Source organism: Balaenoptera physalus (assembly GCF_965194825.1).
Source record: "Balaenoptera physalus genome assembly, chromosome: 5".
Lineage (NCBI taxonomy): Eukaryota > Metazoa > Chordata > Mammalia > Artiodactyla > Balaenopteridae > Balaenoptera > Balaenoptera physalus.
In genome coordinates this window covers 18,236,797-18,257,431 of record NC_138884.1, presented here as the reverse complement: position 1 = coordinate 18,257,431, position 20,635 = coordinate 18,236,797, and the positions used below count along the sequence as shown (strand labels likewise).

Sequence of the window (20,635 nt, the reverse complement as noted above, 5' to 3'; positions counted from 1 at the left end):
GTCGTGCCAAAGTAAAATGAATAGGTGGCGTGAGAACATTGAGACCTGATGGCTGAGTACATTGCCATGGAGGGAAAGGGAGTTCAAGACACAAGAATGCTGAGTCCTAGTCTACCTCTAACCACCTCTGTGGCAGTTAATTTTGTCTTTTGGGATAGTTCGCTGTGTCTCTGGGTCTTACATTTTGTCTTTGTAAATATTGTAAATTATAATAGGTCTGTCAAGGGGAGAAAACATGAACTGTCTTGCACATTTAAGGAATATTTTCCTCACGGTGCACGGTTCTGATAGAGGCATTCAGTTCTACTACCTAAAATTATCTCCACGCTCCAGCCCACCCACCTACATGTACATATCCTCACAAACTTGCTAGAGAAATCCTCCAAGTCTTAAAACATTTCATTCCTCCTACCCTGGACTGGCCTAAGGCAAAACTGAGAATTAATTGAAATTAGTCTGATGCTCCTGGGATTATTTATGTGTCAAAAACTCTCATGTATCAATAACACTAACATCTAATACTAACCACATGAGTTAGATATTTTACAGATAAGGAAATGGAGAAACAAGATATTTTAATTAATTTGCCTAGTGTCACATGACCAATAAAAGGTAGAGCTGGAATTTGAACCAAGTCTGTTTGATTTCAAAGTCCACGCTCCTTCCATTTCATTGCATTGCCTCATGTAAACTTGTTTCCTCACCCCTAACCTCATCTCCACTGTAACAGTTCATGAAAAAGAAACACCTATATTTTATCTTACCTACTTCTCCACACTGGCAAGGTTAACTATCTGGTTCATGAATGATTTTCTTTTCAGAATTAACGGAAGTTAATCTAGTAATCTATGCCAATAGGCTTATAATCATCCATTCTTCTTGTGAAACATATGTAAGCATTTTAAGAGTGGTGTTTTAGATAAAAATAAAGTAATTCAAAAGAGGAGTTCTGATTAGATTATCTTGCTTCCTTCGTACACTTTTTTTTCTTCTTCATATACTTTTGTGTAGCCCAAATCACCAGTAATTGCCCATTTTCCCTACTTAGGATTTTTCCAGATCCTTTTGAAGTCTCCACCATTTCCTTTTCAGGGGTCCTCTTTTATCTACTTTAAAATTCACCTAAAGACTTCCTTAAGGAGACATATTCTAACTTAATCTCATCCAACCCTGATTAAGAAGTTCTTAGTGCTTATAAAGCTCCTATAACAAAAACTGGCTTATTCAGACTTCTGAACAGAAAACCTCATTAACCAGCATGTCTCTTTACCTACAGTTCACTGATAATTGATTCTCATAATGATGATCCTGAAGATTCTAAAGTAGTAAAGACTGAATAAAGTTTGCTTAATGTATTTGTTTCCCATGGCTGCTGTAACAAATTACCACAAAATTATTGGCTTAAAACATCATAGATTTATTAGCTTACAGTTCTGGAGGTCAGAAGTCCAAAATGGAGTTCACTGGGCTAAAATCAGGGTGTTAGAAAGAAGGGCTTTATCCCTTTTTGGAGGCTCTAGAGAAGCATCTGTTTTCTTGACTTTTCTAGCTTCCAGAGGCTGCCCACATTCCTTAGCTTGCGTGCTCCTTCCAGCCTGCAATCACATCCCTTCCTCTCACTCTCCTGCCCATTTCTCTCCCTTTTAAGGGCCCTCATGATTATACTGGGCCCAGTAAAATAATCCAGGATCACCTTCCCATCTCATGATCCTTAATTTAATCACATCTGCAAAGTCCCTTCTGCCATGTAAGGTAATATATTTTTTATTTTTTTCTTTTCCTTTTTATTGAAGTACAGTTGATTTACAATGTTGTTAGTTTCAGGTGTACAGCAAAGTGATTCAATTCTCTCTCTATATGTATATCTATTCTTTTTCAGGTTCTTTTCCATTATAAGTTATTACAAGATATTGAATATAGGTCCCTGTGCTATACAGTAGGTCCTTGTTTATCTGTTTTACATATAGTAGTGTATATCTGTTCATCCCAAACTCCTAATTTATCCCTCATCTCCTTTCCCCTTTGGTAACAATAAGTTTATTTTCTATGTCTTTGAATCTGTTTCTGTTTTGTAAATAAGTTCACTTGTATCATTTTTTTAATATTCCACATAGAAATGATATCATGTTATTTGTCTTTCTCTGTCTGACTTACGTCACTTAGTATATAATCTCTAGGTCCAAAGGTAACATACTGACAGGTTCCAGGGACTTGAACATAGATATCTTGGGGGTGGAGGGGCATTATTCTGCCTACCTTGGTAGTTAATACTAAATTTATTTTGTTCCATTAAATGTATGACAGTTAGCAAAAACCTATATGCATAGATGATACATATGTGATATGTATATGTGAGGGTACATGATAAATTTGTTAACTAGTTATTTAATCATGCTGGAAAATAGACTTTAATTTTTATTTTATATATGTGTTTTAATCATTTCATGGATATACATATTTGTCTTTCTAGATCCACTATCCAGATCCACTCTTTTATGTCCTTTTTTCCTTCCTAGAATCTAGTAATAGTTTTATTGGCTTGGCCAAAAAATTTCTTCAGTTTTTAACTAAAAATAAAAGACACATTTTTCATTTTCACCAAGAACTTTATTGAACAACGTATTCACCGTTTTGATCCACTCACTACCTTCTGCCATTTTTCAGGCAACTTCATAATTCCATCTTCCCAAAACTTTTTTATCTTTTTGAGCAAAGAACTGTTCCAGGTGCCTTTTACAGTCTTCCAGGTAATTGAAATTTTTTCCATTAGGAGAATTTTGTAAAGACGGAAATAAATGGAAATCCAAAGGTGCAATGTCTGGTGAATACGGCGGATGAATCAGAACTTTCCAGCCAAGCTGTAACAGTTTTTGCCTGGTCATCAAAGAAACACGCGGTCTTGCGTTATCCTGATGGAAGATCATGCGTTTTCTGTTGACTAACTCCGGACGCTTTTCGTCGAGTGCTGCTTTCATTTGGTCTAACTGGGAGCAGCACTTGTTGGAATGAATCATTTGGTTTTCCGGAAGGAGCTCATAACAGAGGACTCCCTTCCAATCCCACCATATACACAACATAACCTTCTTTGGATGAAGACTGGCCTTTGGTGTGGTTGGTGGTGGTTCATTTCACTTCCCCCACGATCTCTTCCATTCCACATTATTGTACAGTACCCACTTTTAATCGCCCGTCACAATTTGTGTTAAAAACAGAATATTTTTGTTATGTTTAAGTAAAGAATCACATGCAGAAATACGGTCAAGAAGGTTTTTGTCACTTAACTTATGTGGAACCCAAACATCTAAGAGATGTATGTAACCAAGCTGGTGCAAATGATTTTCACCACTTGATTTGGATATTTCGAGTATGTCGGCTATCTCCCGCGTGGTATAACGTTGATTGTTCTCAATTAATATCTCGATTTGATCGCTATCAACTTCAACTTGTCTACCCGACCGTGGAGATCGTCCAGCGAGAAATCTCCAGCTCGAAACTTCGCAAACCACTTTTGACATGTTCGATCAGTCACAGCACCTTCTCCATACACTGCACAAATCTTTTTTTGTGTTTCAGTTGCGTTTTTACCTTTCTTGAAATAATAAAGCATAATATGCCGAAAATGTTGCTTTTTTCCTTCCATCTTCAATCTTAAAATGGCTACACAAAATTTCACCAATTTTGATAAGTTTTTTTTTTTAAATGCACTCTGATATGACAGCTGTCACATACAATCTAACAAAATTGTTTCTAATGAAGTTAAAGACAACTACTAGAGCCATCTTACGGAAAAAAAAACGAACGAACTCTTTGGCTAACACAAAATGTACATTTTCAACAAACATCATTGATTAAGTTGACTCATATTCCTGAAGTAATCAGACTTGAACCAGGTTTTTACGGTAAATAAACCAATTCATGGTTTTCTGGGAGCAAAACAATTAAAGGAATATGAAAAATTCATATGGAAATTAATTAGAATTTACACTTTGTAATTATCAAGTCAGCAAGTCAGGCTGTTAATTCTGCATTGCTATTTCCATGTAATCTTTCATTTATTCAACAAATATTTAATACTAGCCTACTGTCAGCTAAGACTTGAGGATACAACAGTGAACAATAAAGACTTGTTCCTTTATTGAGCACATTTGAATGAGGAGGACAAACAAGCAAATAAACAAAACATAAAGATGGGATAAGTACTATAAGGGAAGCAGATAAGGAGCTGGGACAGACAAAAATGACAGTGGGGAAGTAATTTATAACATTACATTTTGTGGGAAGGCCACTCTTAGAACATGATAACTAATCTGAGACCTGAAGATAAAAAGCTCATCACACAAAAAGCCACAGGAAGAACTCTTCAGGCAGAGGGAGCTGCAAGTGCAAAGATCCAGAGGCAGGAAAATTGTGGCTACGTTTTAGGAAATAAAAGAAGGCCAGAGTAACTGAAGCCTAGTAGGTAGAGGAGAGTGACAAAAAATGAAGTTGCAGAGGTAGTGAAAAGTCCATTAATGGTGAATTTGGGGCTTTAATGGATGCAAAAAAAAAAAAAAAAAGCCCTCTGTGGTATTCCAGAATTTAAAAACAAGTGGGATATAGGACTCAGGAGTCAGATTAGATAGAGGTCAAAATAGCATCTGTATTACTGATTCTGCTGATTGGAGAATTCAGCCAAATGGGCTTCCTAATACTCCTCCCACTGCTATCACCTCCCCTGTTTTCCCCAGCAGAGCTGAAGTGCAGGCTTTCCCTCTAGGGGCAAGCTAGTTACTAAAGGGCAGAGGAGAATTAAGCCATTCTGAAAGAAAGAACCCAAGAAGTCTCTGAGCCACGCATTCTCAATTCCCGTTGCCATCTCACCAGTGAGATAATTCCCTCTTCCTACTCCGGGGAAGGAGTACTAAGGGATTAGAGTGGAGGGGGCAGTTGCTGAGAGAGAATGGGACTATTTCCATGATTTTCTCCCTGCTGAGAGCAAGTTCTCTCCTTTCTATGGACTGTGTGGAGGGGAGGGGAAAAGTAAATATTACCCTTACAGTTCCATCTGATGGGTCTTACAGGCCACGATACAGAGTTTGAATTTCACTCTAAATACAAACAACAAGCAGTGAAGGATTTTCAGTAGTGTAGTTACATAGACTGATATACAATTTGGAAAGATCAACTTGGCTGCTTTGGAGACAAGTCGAAATAAGAAGAGCATCTAGCAGGAAGAGTTACTGCCACCTAGATGATTTGAGAGATGGTATGGCTTATATCAGGGCAGTGGAGGAGGAAAGTAAGAGGATTAGAGGTCTACAGGTAGAAAGGCTGTACTTGCTGATGAATTAGATTTAGGGCAGCCAGTCAAGGAGGAATTAAGGCTAAGTAATTAAGGCTAATTAAGGCTGAGATTTCTGGTTTAAATGACTGGGTGGATGGTGGAGCCATGTATTCAATTGGGAAAACTGGGAAAGAAATAAGACGGCAACAGAATTACAGTCCTTGGATTTGGCAAAGAAAAGATTGTTGGTGATTCTGCAAGAGTAATTTTTGTGAACACCAGGAAGTGAAACCAGATTTAGAATTTGAAGGACTGATAGATAGGTGACTGCCTGTGTACATTTTTAAAAGAAATTTTACCACGGAGGTGAGCAGAGAAATGGCATAATAAGGGAGATAAGTGATGTTTGAAGTTTTTTTGTTTTTACACTGAAGTGAATGGAGTGATGAAGTGATGCAGAGTAGAATAACTGGAGGTACAAAACCTTTGGAAAGGCAAGGGGGAATGGGACCCAGAGCTCTAACTGGGTAATGGGCCCGAGAGACGGACACCTGAAGTGAATCTCTGTAACAGGAGTAAAGATACAGATACAGGTGGCCTGGTAGATTTGATGGCAGGAAGATGGAGGGCCCCCACTGAATAACTTCTATTTTATTTATGAAGCGTGAGGGCACATCATTAATGGAGGGTAAGGGGAGATAAGCGATTTGAGGAGAGAAGAGACAACATGAAGTAGTTGTGTCCAAAATTATGAATTCAAAACTAATGCAGAAATTAAGTACTATTACTGGGCAGTGTTTAATGCCCATGTGAGGTGTGTAATTATCAATGAAAAGTATAATATATCAGTTTGGTTATTTTCTTCAACGTTTCATTGTTTATTAGATTCTGATATGGTCAAAGAATGGTTGTAGTGCAGTTAATAGTGCATGTGAGCTAAAAAGATAAGATATTTGAAATTTGTATTTCAGAGGTAGTTCAGTTTATTCTAGGCATGACCATGGGAACAGGTGGCTGAAGAGGAGAAGAGGAAAAGTTAAGAAGTCAAGGAACGAAGAGGAAAGGTATAGGCTAGGTCATCCACATGCACAGTGAAATCACAGAGCGTGCCGACAAAAATAGGAGCGGAGTGTGAGCCGGGGCTAGGTGATCTATGAGTGAAGAGGAATGGCCGAGAGATCAGCAGATGGCAGCAATATGATTTAGAGAGGGATACAGACAGATGGCATGAGCTTCAAGAGTGCAGAGGTCTCTGCAGGAGGACAGTGGGGAGAGAGGAGAACACCTACTCTATCTATTGGCTCCGTAGTAGGTGGAGTGTGAGGGGGAAAAGCAGATGTCACTCAAGAGGCCTGTAGGGTAAAGTGTCCTCAACTGGAAAGTCAAAAGATGGAAGGGAAGATTTCCTGAAGATTGAGAATGTAACAGATGGTTTTGTTATCAGTTGCTGCTTACTAAACCACACCAAACTCACTGGCTTAAAATAGCAATGTTATTATCGCTCAAGATACTTCGGATTGACTGTGCTCAGCTGGGTGATTCTTCTTCTTCTTTTTTTTTTTAGAGTGCATGCATTTTTTAAAATTTTTTTAAAAATTAATTAATCAATTAATTTATTTTTGGCTGTGTTAGGTCTTCGTTTCTGTGTGCAGGCTTTCTCCAGTTGCGGCAAGCAGGGGCCACTCTTCATCGCGGTGCGCGGGCCTCTCACTATCGCGGCCCCTCTTGTTGTGGAGCACAAGCTCCAGACGCACAGGCTCAGTAGTTGTGGCTCACGGGCCTAGTTGCTCCGTGGCATGTGGGATCTTCCCAGACCAGGGCTCGAACCCGTGTCCCCTGCATTGGCAGGCAGATTCTCAACCACTGCGCCACCAGGGAAGCCCCTGGGTGATTCTTCTGATTCACATGATGTCATATGGGGCTGAAGCTATTGGGAGCTTTGATTGGGCTGGAAAATCCAATTAGCTCATTCACATATCTGGTGTCTTAGTGGAAATGACTGGAAAGCTGGGCTCACTTGGGATACCAGTGCATCTCTCTCTCTCTCTTATCTCAGGGTTTTTCCTTCTCCACACGACTTCTAACATGGCAGCTTAGGCTTCCCAAAAGCACAAAAGTGGAATCTGCCAGACCTTGAGGCTTATACCCAGAGCTGGCACATCATCATCACATTCTATTGATTAAAGTGAGTCACGGGACCAGTCGAGATTCAAGGGAGGGGTCTCACAATAATGTCAATGCCAGGAATTGTGATCCATTGGTAGCCAGCTGTGGTGATTAGCTTACCATAAGAAATTTGTTGATTCAGACTCAAACTTTTTAGAGGGCAGAGAGGAAAGGTTGAGATGGGATTCAGTCAGATTAGGAGATGACAGAGCAGTACGGGAATGGAAGAGCAGGTTATAATGGATGATGAAGGGACTTGTACTTCCAAAGATGACTGAAATAAAGAGGAATTTGAGGCATGATGCGACTAGTTCTACTAAAGCAGTGATCTCCAAATTTCTTTTTGATTATGCACCCCTAAGTAAAAAGTTTTGAACAATTTAATACATTGTAATTACATAATTATTAATTATATATATTTAATAATGTTCTGTAATGTGTACTTTGTAGAACTTAAAATAGAAATTAAGAATGATTAGATAAAAAAGATTAAATAATATTTTTCATATTATTTTATTCTATTTATCAATGGTTCAACAGCCTCCTTGCCCTTTCTGGTGAGAGCAATTTGGTTGACAATTCCTCAGCAATTAAAAAAATTTTGTTTTAATACCTTGTGATATAGTGGTTCAGTAGTCTGGTTCTAAGTTCAGTTTATTCCCATGTTGGTTTTAATGGCTATTTTAGCTGAAAGAGCTTTCTCACAAAAATAAGTACAGCCAGATGGAAGAAGTACACCACTAGCTGTGCCTGCTAAATCATGATACTCATTTTTCAAACCCATCCCCAATTATGCAAAGGGTTCTGTTGAAATTCAGCTAGCCAACATATATCATCCCCAATATCAGTCAGTCATTCTTACAAACTAATCAGAAGTTATTGCATTTTTATATTTTTAAGAAATGGGTTCAAAACCCACTGAAACTACGCATTTTTTAAAGTGAGATTAAAGGAGGATCTTTAAGGAAGATTTGTTAAAAACAATCTTAAAAACTCAATTTCCAAGTTTTTGTGTGCAGATATTAAGAGTTTTACATTTAAATTGTTTTCAACAACAAAATTACATAACAATGGAACATTTCCAAGTATCTATTTTAAAAATGTACTCGGGCTTCCCTGGTGGTGCGGTGGTTAAGAATCCGCCTGCCAGTGCAGGGGACACGGGTTCGAGCCCTGGTCTGGGAAGATCCCACATGCCGCGGAGCAACTGGGCCCGTGAGCCACAACTACTGAGCCTGCGCGTCTGGAGCCTGTGCTCCGCAACAAGAGAGGCCGCGATAGTGAGAGGCCCGCACACTGCGATGAAGAGTGGCCCCTGCTCGCCGCAACTAGAGAAAGCCCTCGCCCAGAAACGAAGACCCAACACAGCCAAAAATAAATAAATAAATTTTAAAAAAAAAAGCTCTCTCCTTAGCCCAAATGTCTTTTGAGCAGCAGTTACTTTCTCCTTCATTATGAAAAATGTCACCTTTACCTTGAAGAAACTGAGTAAGAGTATTATTTTTTCAAAAATATCTGACCGTCACTTGCGTTCATAGAAAACGTTAGCAAATTGGGCACACTTGCCAAGCTTACTTGACAAGGTAAGTGTTATTCGGCTTTCAGCTGGACAGTCCTTTCTCTAAGAAAACCAGTATACTGGTTACAGTGTGGTAAAAAGATTTTCATGGTCAGCCCTTGCTTATTTCAAGGCTCCACTATTATTTTAAAGATCTTACTTTATTAAAAAATTAATCACATTGACAACATTCTGTGTAGCACACAGACCATGGTACAGTATCACACATAGAAAGGAAATCACTGCATAGCATCCTGATGCTATGTATTTGACTTGTGGAGCGAGTGAGGACAGGAGTGTCAGTCAGCACAGTGAGTATTAGAAAAGCATAAGTCCCTTCATATGTTTTAGGTACAAAATAAATGTGTCACGTCTAATATTTTACTCGTGCTCCCCATTGCTTTGTTTTGCACATTCCATTTTGGAAACCATATTCTTTGAGCAGGATGAAGAGGAGGGACATTTGGTTTGGCAGCATGGTCCTAAGCAAAACAGTAAAACAGTGACTTTGGGGTGACTTCTCCTTCTGACAACACTTGGTATAGTAGAGACTTCATGTTAAAACATCCCATTGCAGTGCAATTATTAAGCACCAACTATATGCAGACAATGGTTATAACAATGACTTTTACATTGGAAGACAGGTGATCCAACTTTTGGTCTTCAGGTATGTATTATATACATTTATAAATTCACTCATTCACTTAATATATTTTCCATAACTTTTGGCACATATTTTAGAAGTGAGGTAATATTGATATGAGTTTCAAGGATTTGCCAAAGATTACACTTACTGTGGGTGGTGAATATTAAGCTATATGCTTAAGGTATTTTCTATCTAAAATACTTCCTTTAAGAAGCTCTTCAGTTACTAAGATGGAATTTAATCAGGCATAAAATGCTAAAAACAAAAACAAAAAGCACAACAGGACTTGTACTATCAGGGAAAAGCACGAACATTCAGATGCCAGAGTTGGGTAGCAGAGTATGCTGAGTTCAGAAATGACTTGGGGTCGGGGGGCAGGTGGTTTGCAGCAGCAGAGGAATCAGTCAAAGGAAGGAAGTCATTGGAAACACTTGTCTTCTTAGAACAAATAAGCATACTGGGCTAGCTGCTCACAGGCAAAGCCTAGAATTTCTTCAAATAGCAACACAGGAAAAGGATATCTTATTAGTTGTTTGGGAATGATTATAAAGTAGACATTGGATGTAGGAGTCTGGAACACAGTGGAGAAGAAGAGGTCATGCTCTGCTTTTCCTCTTAGCTCAGAGCTCCTTCTCCTCTGCTCACCTCAGCGTGAGGTGGGCCCTCTTCTCTTCCCTTCTTTCTGTTCCTTTCTCTCCTTTACACACTATCCCCACTTGACACTGAGTTCCAGATTTGTATATCCAGCTACCTACCATACTTCTTCTTGCTTGTTTTATAAACATTTCAAATTTGATATAGCCAAAAAAGAAATTTCAATCATCCTTTCATCTCCAATCTGCTTCTTTCCTAATCTTTACCATCTCATTTTGTTTAAACCAAAAACCTAGAACTCATCATTTACTCCTCCCTTTCACTCTGTGTTCCTTACGACCTGCCTCCACCTCCCCACCCCAATCCATCTGATTCTCCTTCTTTCAAAACATATATTTCACATCTGTCCACTTCTCTGTTACACAACCCTGGTCCAAACCACCATCTTCTCATGCCTAGATTTCTCTAAGGGTCTCTGACTTTTTCTCTTGCCCCTTACAATCTAATTTCTACACAGCAGCTGGAGTCATCATTATATAAAATGTAAATCAGATCCATCACTCCCCTGCTAAAACCCCCCCCCAAACTTCCTACCTCACTTAGAAGAAAGCCCAAACTCCTTACCCTGGCTTACAAGGCCTCATGTAATCTATCCTGCTTGCATCTTTGTCACCATTTTAAACCCTTTTCCCCCTTACACTGCCTTTCTTTCTGTTTCCTAAAAATGCCAAGTTCATTCCTGCCTCAGAGCCATTGAACCAGATATTCCCCCAGCCAGGAATGCTCTCTCCATAACTGTTTCCTTCTTGTCATTCAGGTCACAGCTCAATTACTGTAGAGGAACTCAGTTGCCTCACCTATATAATGTACGCAAACCGACAAATCTAAAGTAATCAGTTACTCCATCACATCACTCTGTTTTATTTTCTTTATAGCCTTATTGTTATCTGATATTTTCTTGTTTTATTTGTTTGTTTTCTCCCTGTATTAGAATGTAACAATAGTAAGAATAAGGATTTTTATCTTTCTTGTAAACTGGCACTGTTAGAACAATGTCTAGAATGATTTTCTTTTAAACATCAATTGCATGCTCTAATTTAGTGCCCTGGAAGAGACAGCTTTAAAGATAGAATATCACAAGCCTCATTAAAAGTGTCTCATATCTAATGCTGTTTAATGGGAGATGGGTCATATCCAGCAACAGTTGTTTGGTAGCGGGAAGGATGTCTAATGGAACAGCTGTTTTCAAAAGAATCTTAATAGCTTTAGACTTCTGATTCAGGGAGATGAATGAATAGATGCAAGGAGCTCTTCTGAGCATGTGCTACGCTGGTGACAGTGATAGGATTATACAGGAGATAAGACTGTGGAAGAGAGCCAACTCATTTGTCCAGCTGATTGTACTATGAGCAGTTGGGAGAATAGAACACAGAGATAATATTAAAATAGAAATCACAGGAGAAATACAAGTTACAGATGGATAGAATCCAAATCAATTGCACAAACAGAGATCAGTTACTATAAAACATGATTCAGGCCTTCAAGGAAATTTACAATATAAAAGTGGAAGTGAATATATACATAGTTAAATGGAATCCAAAATTCATCTTGGACTAGCCTCAGGCACACCTTCAAGCCAGGCCACTCAGTTTTAGCCTTTAAATAAATCCAACTGTGAGAGAATTGCTTAGAAATAGCCTTACTAAAGATTTAATGAGAAAACAGAAGGAGTCATATAGCAAAATAGCCTAAAATTCTGCTCCTTCTCTTTCTTATAACTGCCTTATTCCTTCCTCAGAATCTCCTCAGCAGCCTTTCTAATCACTTAGTCCTCTTTTTCCCCTTCCCCCTTCCCTAGCAAGCTTGCATCGTATCCTCAGCAAACCAAAATCTAATTGTCAGCCAAACTATGACCACCTATTGTTTCTCAAACGAATTTAGGATGATCGGCATAGGGGTGTGGGTGGGGAAAATGACTCAACTCTTATGCCACAGATATGTCTGGAAAATGGAAAATAATCCAATATTATTAGAGTTTAAGTTTCACAATGGGGTTTAGTTGGAAATAAATTTGAAAAGGTAGCTCAGGGCATGATTAGCCTTGACTGTCACCCCAAATATTTTTATTTTGGAGGTCAATAGGGAATTCTGAAGATTTTTGAACAGAGATGTTTCATGATCAGATTTGTATTATAATAAGATAAGCCTGGGAACAATATGAGGGATGAATTAGAAAAATAGTCCACCAAAGACAGGAATAATTTGCAACTATTTTAAAGTTATTCAGTGACGAAGTTATAAAATAGAGTAATGGAAATGACATGGAGAAGATGATTTCTAAATACATTTAAAATTCAAGAATCTTCAGAATTTTAACTTTGGTTAGATGTAGAAGGTGGAGAGGGTTCTCTTGTTTCTAGCTTTGGCAACCAGTAGGCGAATGATGCAATTAACTGAGTTAGGGAGTATAGACAATGAACAGCTGCTCTATCTTTGTGTGTATTTTATGATTTGTTTTTGTGGGCAGAGATAATGATTTAGATGTCAAACCAGACAAGTGCGAGTAGGAAAGCAACACACCCACATGAAGATGTACAGCATTTAGAAATGCATGTGTGAGGTTTAAAGGAAAGGTCAAAGTGAGAGGAAATTAGCTGTACAGAATGATGATGAAAGCTATGGAAGCAGATAAATGATGCATGAGCAAGTGTGAAGCTGGGAGAAAATAGTGCTAAGAACATGTACATAAGGAAGTATTACATTTAAGATATTTGTGGGAAAATAGGAACAGATAAACAGATTGACTAGAGTTGTCAGAAGGAGAAGGACTGTTGATAAAAAGAAGACCATTATTTTTGAAAAAGTGAGAATTTAGGATAAAGAATTAGGATATATGATGTACAAGTAGTTGTGGAATTCTGATATAGCATAGGTTTTTTTTAAACATTTTTTTATACCTTTCTTTTAAAAAAATAAATTTATTTATTTTTGGCTGCGTTGGGCCTTCGTTGCTGCACGCAGGCTTTCTCTAGTGGTAGTGAGCGGGGGCTACTCTTTGTTGTGGTGTGCGGGTTTCTCATTGAGGTGGCTTCTCTTGTTGTGGAGCACGGGCTCTAGGCACGCAGGCTTCAATAGTTGTGGCACGCGGGCTCAGTAGTTGTGGTTCACGGGCTCTAGAGTGCAGGCTCAGTAGTTGTGGTGCACAGGCTTAGTTGCTCTGCGCCATGTGGGATCTTCCCGGACCAGGGCTCGAACCCGTGTTCCCTGCATTGGCAGGCGGATTCTTAACCACTGTGCCACCAGGGAAGTCCTACCATAGGTTTTGAATCGCAAGGTTTAATTATGATAAACTGTTCACAGTTATAAGCCTGATTATAAAGAAGTAGGGGAGGGGGTGATAAAGGGGGATGAGGGAGAAGCTTCAGCCATGATGTTGAAAGATAAAGAATTCCCATTTTTCAGGGCCTTTTTGTACAAGTCTAGAAATCTAAATTAGACCTCTCTGCTTTCTCCATATATTCTTTTATTTTTGCAAAAATTTGTATTATAGTTGATTTACAATATTGTGTAAGTTTCAGGTATACAGCACACATACATATTCTTTTTCAGATTCCTTTCCTCTATTGGTTATTTATACATATATATGTGTGTGTGTGTGTGTGTGTATATATATATATATATGTATGTATTACATCTTCTTTATCCATTCATCTGTCAATGGACAATATTTAGGTTGGTTCTATATTTTGGTTATTGTAAATAGTGCTACAATGAACACTGGGGTGCATTTTTTTAAATAAATAAATTTATTTATTTATTTATTTATTTATTTATATATTTATTTATTTACAGCTGTGTTGGGTCTTCGTTGCTGTGCACAGGCTTTCTCTAGTTGTGGCGAGTGGGGGCTACTCTTCTTTGCAGCACACAGGCTTCTCATTGTGGTAGCTTCTCTTGTTGTGAAGCACGGGCTCTAGGGGCGCAGGCTTCAGTAGTTGTGGCACGCGGGCTCAGTAGATGTGGCTCGCGGGCTCTAGAGCGCAGTCTCAGTAGTTGTGGCGCACGGGCTTAATTGCTACGCGGCACATGGGATCTTCCCAGACCAGGGCTCGAACCCATGTCCCCTACATTGGCAAGCAGATTCTTAACCACTGTGCCACCAGGGAAGTTCCTGCATGTATATTTTTGAAGTATGGTTTTCTTCAGATATATGCCTAGAAGTGAGATTGCAGGATCATATGGTAGCTCTATTTTTAGTTTTTTAAGGAACATCCATACTGTTCTCCATAGTGGCTGCACCAATTTACATTCCCATCAACAGTGTAGGAGGGTTCCCTTTTCTCTACACCCTCTGCAGCATTTATTATTTGTAAGCTTTTTGATGATGGCCATTCTGACTGGTGTAAGGTGATACCTCATTGTAGTTTTGATTTGCATTTCTCTAATAATGAGTGATGTAGAGCATCTTTTCATGTGCCTGTTGGCCATCTGTATGTCTTCTTTAAAGAAATGTCTATTTAGGTTTTTGCCCATTTTTTGATTGGGTTGTTTTTGGTTTTTTGATATTTCGAGCTATATGAGCTGTTTGTATATTTTAGAAATTAATCCCTTGCTGGTAGCATCATTTGTAAATATTTTCTCCCATTCTGTATGCTGTCTTTTCATTTTGTTGATGGTTTCCTTTGCTGTGCAAAAGCTTTTAAGCCTAATTGGGTCCATTTGTTTATTTTTGCATTTATTTCTTTTGCTTTAGGAGACAGACCCAAAGAAATATTGCTATGATTTATTTCAAAAAGGCTTCTGCCTATGTTTTCCTTTAGGAGTTTTATGGTTTCCAGTCTTACATCTAGGTCTTTAATCCATTTTGAATTTATTTTTGTGTATGGTGTCAGGGAGTGTTCTAATTTCATTGTTTTACATGTAGCTGTCCAGTTTTCTCAGCACCACTTATTAAAGAGACTGTCTTTTCTCCATTGTATATCCTTGCCTCCTTTGTCATAGATTAGTTGACCATAGGTGCCTGGGTTTATCTCTGGGCTTTCTATCCTGTTCCATTGATCTATATTTCTGTTTTTGTGCCAGTACCAGATTGTCTTGATTACTGTAGCTTTGTAGTATAATCTGAAGTCAGGGAGTCTGATTCCTCCAGCTCCATTTTTCTTTTTCAAGATTGCTTTGGCTATTCAGGGTCTTTTGTGTTTCCATGCAAATTAAATTTTTTTTTTTCCTAGTTCTGTGAAAAATGCTATTGGTAATTTGATAGGGATTGCATTGAATTTGTAGACTGCCTTGGGTAGTATCATCATTTTGACAATATTGATTCTTCCAATCCAAGGACATGATCTATCTTTCCATCTGTTTGTGTCTTCTTCGATTTCTTTCATCAGCATCTTATAGTTTTTGTAGTACAGAATCTTTTGCCTCCTTAGGTAGGTTTATTCCTAGGTATTTTATTCTTTGATTCAGTGGTATATGGGATTGTTTTCTTAATTTCCCCTTCTGATCTTTCATTGTTAGTGTATAGAAATGCACAGATTTCTGTGTATTACTTTTGTATCCTGCAACTTTACCAAATTCACTGATGAGCTCTGGTAGTTTTCTAGTAGTTTTTTTCTGATAGCATCTTTAGGATTTTCTATGTATAGCATCATGTCATCTGCAAACCATGACAGTTTTACTTCTTTTCCAATTTGGATCCCTTTTATTTCTTTTTCTTCTCTGATTGCCATGGCTAGGACTTCCAAGACTATGTTGAATAAAACTGGTGGGAGTGGACATCCTTGTCTTGTTCCTGATCTTAGCGGAAATGCTTTCAGTTTTTCACCATTGAGTATGATGTTAGCTGTGGGTTTGTCACATATGGCCTTTATTATGATGAGGTATGTTCCCTTTTTTTTTGAACTGAAAATTAAATTTTATTTATTTAATTATCGAGGGGGAAGTTGACAATAGTAATTTGGTTAAAAAGCTTATATTCTTGATCAGGGTTTAGCAAACTTTTTCTGTAAAGGACCAGATTGTAAATATTTTAAGCTCTTTGTGAGCCATACTATTTCAGTCCCAACTACTCAACTTCGCCATTGTAGAATAAAAGCAGCCATAGACAATACATGAAAAAAATGGGCATGAGTGTGATCCAATAAAATTTTATTTACAAAACTGATGAGGGGCTGGATTTGGTCCATAGGCTAAAGTTTTTTTACCCCAGTTTCTGATCAGTCATGCAAGTGAGATTGATATCTGGTTAGGGTGGGCATGTTTGATCTTGGTGTAAGTATGAACTATAAATCTCCCACAGAGCTAGTCCAGTTTCGTCCAGGTGAAAATCACTTTTATCTTCATATCTTGATCTAGGTGTGGTAAATATCAATCTAGTGATCTTTGAAGATCCAAAAAATGAGGGGGTATTGTGAAACCAGCAAGGGCACTTTTGGTTTTGTTGAGGTAGAGACCTGCATGATTAACTGAATACCCACAGGGCCTTTGATGTTCCTTGGAATCTTGACAACTGCATGCAGTTTTGCACCTCCTTCATTATCTTTTTACTCTCCAATTTAATTGATCAATATATGTTAACAAATAGACCAGTCCCATGGTATGTTTTAGTTAGAAGAAAATTACCTGTCTTATTTGTTTGTATTAATCCACAATTTGCTTACATGCCATTATTAATCACTACAATTAAAATGGGCTGAAAACACTCAAGATGAGTTACTATTACTTTTTCGCTATTTAATCAACATTTTCCTGTGTGCTTTATTCAATTAGGCTCTCTCCTTTAGTCATAGTTAAAAATACAATATGTGTTCATTCATTCATTCATTGAAATCTCATTGAGTGCCATGTGTGAAGCACAATGCAATGTGCTGTAAATACAAAGATAATCCTGCTTAATCTTTGCCCTTGAAATGCTCTCTGTCAAGGCATAATAGAGCTTCCAGAGGGAGGGAGTGGTCAACAGTACCAAATATGGCACAAAGGTCAATCATGAGAAGAGAACAGAGGCCACTGTATTTAGCGGTAAAAAAACACACAGAGAGCCATTTCTATAGCGTGTCAGTTAAAGTGCACATACTCTTGGATCCTTCAAACTCTTCCTATGCTACAATGCTCAGATTCCTAACAATACAGCCCAAGGGCACAGTGTTTCTTTGTTCCTCCACAGAGGCTATATGATAAACTCTAATTTCCAGGTGGCTTGTACCTGAGAGCTATATTAGTTAGGATTCTTAGTTGTAAGCAATAATACCAGCTCTGCTAGGCATCAGCAGAAAAGGATTTTAGTAAAGGATATTGGATACCTCTCAAAATTTCTGGAAAGAAAGGAGAATCAATCATGGAAGCTACACAAATAGGAACTAAGTCGGGAGCCTTGTAAAGACACATTGCCTAGACACTGCATTTTTTAAGACTATTTTTTTAGAGGAGTTTTAGGTTTACAACAAAATTGAGAGGAAGATACAGAGATTTCTCACATACCTTTTTCCCCATACATGCATAGCCTCCATTATCAACATCACTCACCAGAATGGATCTTTTTTTTTTAACCAAGGATGAACCTACATTGTCACATCATAATCACCCAAAGTTCACAGTGTAACTTAGGATTCATGCTTGGTGTTGTACATTCTATGGGTTTGGACAAATGTATAATGTATGTATAATGTATAATGACAAATAGTCATCATTATAAAATAATACAGAGTATTTTCATTACTCTAAAAATCCTCTGTGCTTTGTGTATTCATCTCTGCCCTCTTTGACTTCTGGCAATCCCTTAACTTTTTATTGTCTCTATATTTCTGCCTTTTCAAAAAAGTCATTTAATTGGAACTATACAGTATGTATCTTTTTCAGATTGTTTTCTTTCACTTAGTAATACGCATTTAATGTTCCTATGTGTCTTTTCATAGCTTAATAGCTCATTTCTTTTTAGTGCTGAATAATATTCCGTTGTCTGGATGTACCATAGTTTGTTCATTTGCCTAATGAAATACATCTTTGTTGCTTCCAAGATTTGGCAACTATGAATAAAGCTGCTATAAACACCTATGTGTAGGTTTTTGTGTGAATATAAGTTTTCAACTGCTTTGGATGAATACCAAGGATCACAATGACTGGATTATTGGTAAGAATATGTGTAGCTTTGTAAGAAATTGCCAAAATTCCAAAAGTCTTCCAAAATGGCTGTAACATTTTGTATTCCCAGCAGTGATATATGAGAGTTCCTGTTGCTCCACATCGTTTCCAGTATTTGGTATCATCAGTGTTTCGGGTTTTGGTCATTCTAATAGGTATGTAATGGTATCTCATTATTGTTTTAACTTGCAATTCTCTAGTGGCATATGATGTGGAGCATCCTTTCATAGGAATTTGTCATCTATATATCTTCTTTGATTAGTGTCTGTTCAGATCTTTGGCCCATGTTTTAATCAGGTTATTACTAAGTTTTAAGAGTCCTTTGTGTATTTTGGATAATAGTCTGTTATCAGATGTGTCTTTTGCAAATATTTTCTCCAAGTCTGTGGTTTTTTTCTTCTCATTCTCTTGAATTGTTCTTTTTTTTGTTTTTTGAAATTTGACTTTTTCCAAATCTTATATCACTAAAATAACTTTCTTTGGCTAGTATTTACATAAGATATCTTTTATTTTCAGTTTTTGTGTGTGGTCTTTTAGTTTAGTGCATTGCTAGCAACATAGAGCAAGGTTTGTTGCTTTATCCAACCTAATAATCTCATTGATTACTATTTCTGGTATATCTGCAAGGACTTTAACAGTCTTATTTTATATTTTATGCCTACCATTCTTTTTCTATTGCTTAATTTTTTTTTTCTGCCTTCTCTTGGTCCAAAAGTTTTCTATTCTCCACTTTTTGTCTGCTGAGTCATTTATTACTGATTATATATTTTGTCTATTAGTTATAATCCTTACTTTTTCAGCATAATATTTAACTATAAATATTTCTTACAGATTTTAAGTTATCTGGTGTTTTTATTTTTCAAACATAAAATGATCTTAGTATGCTTCAGTTATCCATTATTGTACTCTCCAATCTCATGATTGTTTGACTTTTTTTAATACAAAAGTAGTTTTTTTTTTTTATAGTCAGTATTAAATTTAGTTTCATTAATTAAAAAAAATATGGAATGTTTCATGAATTTGTGTGTCATCCTTGTGCGGGAGCCATGCTAATCTTCTCTGTATTGTTCCAATTTTAGTATATGTGTTGCTGAAGTGAGCACTTCATTAATTTTTTAAATTGTAGTTGATTTACAATATTGTATTAGTTTCAGGTGTACAGAAAAGTGATTCACTTTTATATATATATCTATTTCAGATTATTTTCCATTATGGGTTATTACAAGATATTGAATATTGTTTCCTGTGTTATATAGTAAATCCTTGTTGCTTATCTATTTTATTTATAGTAGTGTGTATCTGTTCATCCCATATTCCTAACTTATCCCTTCCTCTCCCCCTTTCCCCTTTGGCAACCATCAGTTTGTTAATTTCTAATACACCATTTAAAAAAGTCTTATGCATCTTCTGGTTTATTTTACTTATTGCTGAAAGACATCCTTCACTATTTCTTTCGTTGACAGTCCATAAGTAGTATTCGCTCTCAGTCTTTGTGTATCTGAAAATGTAATTATTTTGTTTTACTCTTGAATGATAGTTTGACTGTACATAAAATTTTAGGTTAACAATTATTCTTTTCCTCAGTGCTTTAAAGCTATCATTTCATTGCCTCTGTTGCCTATTATTATTGATGAGAGGCCTGCTATAGGTTAAAATGTGTTCCTCTTCTCTCTCTGGTAGCTTTTAATATTTTTTCTTTATTCTTTTCTAAAATTCAGGTTCATTGAGGTATATTTTACACACAATGAAATTCAGTCTTTTTATGTGTACAGCTCAGTAATATAGAACATTTTCATTAAACCCAAAAGTTCTTTCATGCCCCTTGTTATGCAACCCCTCTCCCATCTCCAATCTCTGACAATGATCTGATTACTGTCTCTATGAATTTGCCTTTCAGAATGTTACATAAATGGAATTCTACAGAATTTTTATTTGATTTCTATCACTTAGTATGATGGGTTTTGGAGGTTCATTTATATTATTTCATGTACTAGTACTTTTTGTGTCTTTTTATTGCTGAGTTGTATTCCACTGTATGGATGTTTCACAATTTGTTTATTCATTCACCATTCACCAGTTGATGAATATTTGAGTTGTTTCCAGTTTGGGGGCTATTATAAATAGATCTTCTATAAACATTCTCCAATAAAAAATTTGTATCAACATATGCTTTTATTTCTCTTAGGTCAATATTTAGGAATGTGATTGCTGGTTCATACAAGAAGTGTTTGTTTTACTTTACAAAAAATTGCCAAGGTATTTTCCAAAG

The 20,635-nt window shown here is 37.1% G+C and overlaps 1 protein-coding gene across 7 annotated transcripts in view; it reads right to left on the bottom strand.

Annotated features, from left to right (window-relative positions):
• Positions 1 to 20,635, bottom strand: part of LOC309660781 (uncharacterized protein) — a gene marked incomplete at its 5' end in the record, with an annotated part of 113,354 nt that overhangs the window by 5,846 nt on the left and 86,873 nt on the right. The gene's annotated exons all lie outside the window — the stretch shown is intronic.